The sequence below is a fragment of the Mus caroli genome, unplaced genomic scaffold (assembly GCF_900094665.2).
Source record: "Mus caroli unplaced genomic scaffold, CAROLI_EIJ_v1.1 scaffold_21169_1, whole genome shotgun sequence".
NCBI classification, from domain to species: Eukaryota; Metazoa; Chordata; class Mammalia; order Rodentia; family Muridae; genus Mus; species Mus caroli.
The window spans coordinates 8809-12357 of record NW_018390453.1 but is presented as its reverse complement, the minus strand read 5'-3'; the positions used below and the strand labels follow the sequence as shown (position 1 = coordinate 12357).

Genomic DNA, 3549 nt, shown 5'->3' with positions numbered 1-3549 from the left:
GAAGAGTTATTGTTTCTTTAGTATGGTTTGTTTTCTAAGCTGAGTGAGGTCTTACTAAGTTATTCAAGCAATCACTAGGCATTTATCACAAAACATATTTTTATCTGTTTGTAAATATTTATCGTCCCAGATTGATATGTAAATGCCTGATTTATTCTGAATTTCACATGCACATCCATGTAGAATAAACAAAACAAACAAACAAACAAAAAACCAAAGAGGCCTATATTTGGTATTGAAATCTCTAACTGTAGTGAGCAACAAAAATGCCAAGCTATGGTTTCTCTACATTATCTATTTTCAATAATAGTTAACACAGAAAAGATAATTCTTTTTTTTTTCCATTTTTCTGTCAGCCACTGAAGATAGATGTCTAAGTATAATAAAAAAATGTTTTGGGATGCAGTTGCTGAGGAAATATCCTTCAGGAGCTGAAGATGATTATTAGTGTCACAAGTCTCATCAAACCAGAAACAGTCTTAGCAAACACCCATCTAAAGCATTTCATGTGATTTGGTAGTTTGGTCTTGATCACCAAGGTGAAGAACAACTCTCATTAGCATCCCTTTAGATGAAGTTCTTTCCAGACTCTCCATGTTATCATGATTTGTCTGCTATCTTTGCTTAGTATCCTGCACTCATCTCCTTTGTAATGAGACATATGTTTCCATGTATATACAAATGAAAACTTTCTCCATTTCAAAAGTGGAAATGTTTCAAGGCTCTGTGATGTCCAGCTTCTGTATTTTCTCAAGCTTCCAGATTCAGTCTGCTCAAAAGTGACCAGGGACCCGGAATGGAATTCTCCCAGGACAACCCCTGTGGTGCTTTGATTGCATCCTACGTGAGAATGGATATGTGTCAGAGAAACCAGGTAGAGATGGTCACATTTTCATGAATAGTAATGCAATTATATTAAACATTTTCTTACAAAGACATACTTAAAATTATTTTTATAAGAGATATAAGCAATGTATGGCAAAATAATTAACATTCATTAAATGGTTAAATGTTTTTTGCAGTGTAAGTGAAGGATAATATTGTTTTCACTACTATTGTTGGAAAACAACTACAACCATGTGCATAAGAAAACACATAAAATGTGAAATATGAATAAATTCATAAAATCTTCTAAGTACTTGATTTTGAACTAGACTGAACACTAACTAGGAGAAAGTCCTCAAATTGTCCTAAGGTTCTAAGCACTGAAGGCACATGCATTGCACAGTGGCTGAGGCTTGGATTGCTGTGACAGCCTGTTCAGTTACTGCTCAGTGGAGGTGACATAGACAGGTTTGGTTTCTAAAAATATGTTAGAGCAGGTTTATTTAAATTTCTATTCATTTTTTGTTGAAGAAACTAAAATTCACTTGTCTTTTTTCACACAGCCTACAAGAATAATCATGTAAAATGATAAAAAAAAATGTCTGTGATGGAAAGAAGCACCCTGTAAGCAACACAACTCCCTTGCTAAAGGTCCCAAAGTCTCCACAAAGAATCCATCCAGAGCTGTCCAGACCAGGAGTCAGAGCAGTTGAAAGAAAATATCTGTTTTACCTGAATCTTTAAATTAACACTGAGTCAAACCATTCTATTATCTGTCATAATCTTACCTCAACTAGCTTTTGCTTGTTCACCAATGCTTACTCTTAGAGTCTCCCTCAAGACTTAGACTTCTTAGACTCAGGGACGAGGATTGGTGGTGGTGTTTTCCTTCCCATCACCATCCTCATCACTTAATGAATGAGCACCTAGAGTTGGGTACTTTTGAGTAGCAATACATGATTCTCCTCCATGAAGAGATATTACATGAGAGAATGAAAACACTAGGGTTTTAACCAGCTGTGTGCCATTCGTTTTGATTGTTTTGTATCAGATGCTGTAACCTTCGCATTCCTTGGCTATTTAAATTTGATGAAGACACAGACCTCTTTATTCAACAGATAGAGGAGAAAGAAAAGAGCTCATCTATAGAAAAGAAATACTCAAGAATAGCTCAAGTTGAGAAGTGATCTTTTCCTGATACTGAAAACAACATTGAATATGTTACAACATCTGCAACAAGGCTACTATAATAATTTTAATTTTAAGATATTATATAGATTTTATAATAGATTTCCAGTAAATTCTGCTCTGGTCTTAAACTGCCACAGACTGTCCACATTTACATGTGTCAAATTCATTGAAGTCAATAGCCAATTATCTAAGTTTTTTTTTTTTTTTCTCAATAGGACAAAGACTGTGTAATCATTGCAGTGAAGATGACTGGTCCAATGCAGAGAAGAGCAAATGTGTGCTAAAGCTTATGGAATTCCTCACTTATGAGGAGGCAGTGAGGTTCACTCTTGTCATCCTGTCCATCTTTGGGGCACTTGTGGTCTTGGCAGTCACTGTTGTGTATGTAATCCACAGGCACACTCCATTAGTGAAAGCCAATGACTGGGAACTGAGCTTCCTTATTCAGATGTCTCTGGTTATCACGATGCTGTCAACTATGCTGGTCATAGGCAAGCCATGCAGCAGCTGGTCCTGCATGGCCTGCCAGATCATCCTAGCACTGGGCTTTTGCCTTTGTCTGTCTTCCATTCTTGGAAAGACTATTTCACTCTTTTTGCATAAAGAATTTCTATATCAAAAACATGGCTTATATCCATGCACCCCATTTTTCGTAAACTCATTGTGCTGATCTATGTTTTTGGTGAGATTGGTGTATGTGCATCTTACTTGGTGTTGAAGCCTCCCGGCATGTTCAAGAACATTGAACGTCAGAATGTAAAGATCATCTTTGAATGCAATGAAGGTTCTGTAGAGTTTCTGTGCTCTATATTTGGGGTTGATGTTCTGCTGGCTCTGCTGTGTTTTCTTACAACCTTTGTGGCTTGCCAACTGCCAGATAACTATTATGAAGGGAAGTACATCACTTTTGGAATGCTGGTCTTTTTAATTGTCTGGATCTCTTTTGTCCCTGCTTACTTGAGCACCAAAGGCAAATTCAAAGTGGCTGTTGAAATATTTGCCATTTTGGCATCCAGCTATGGCTTGTTAGGCTGTCTATTTCTTCCCAAGTGCCTCATTATCTTGCTAAGGCCAAAGAGGAACACTGATGAAACTGCTGGTGGAAGAGTCCCTACTGTTGAGAGGAGCATCCAGCTGACCTCAGCTTCTGTGAGCAGTGAGCTTAACAGCACCATGGTGTCCACTGTCCTGGATGAGTAGAGCTGTGAGATCCATGTGACATGCAAAACTAGATGATTACTTATCACAATGTTCTCCTTAACACTGTTTTTCAATCAGCTGCCATTTGGCAATTATTATAATCATTGAAATTGGATACTACTCAATTAGAATAATTTATGTTGATTTAGAGTAGAGGATATGACAAATATTACTTATCTGAATTAAAAAGGGAAAACTCAGGAAAATATTTTGAAAACTTCTTTTCTTATTTAACATGTAAGAGAAATAGAAAACTTCTCAAAGGGATCCTGGGATTTTCTACAAAATGCTGTGTCATGTTTTTTTCATAAGTGGGAAAGTGTCAGTATGAAA

General features: G+C 36.7%; 1 pseudogene; it reads left to right on the top strand.

The window, feature by feature from the left end:
* Positions 1 to 755: 755 nt before the first annotated feature.
* On the top strand, positions 756 to 3216 carry LOC110288656 (annotated as a pseudogene).
* The last annotated feature ends 333 nt before the right edge of the window (positions 3217 to 3549 follow it).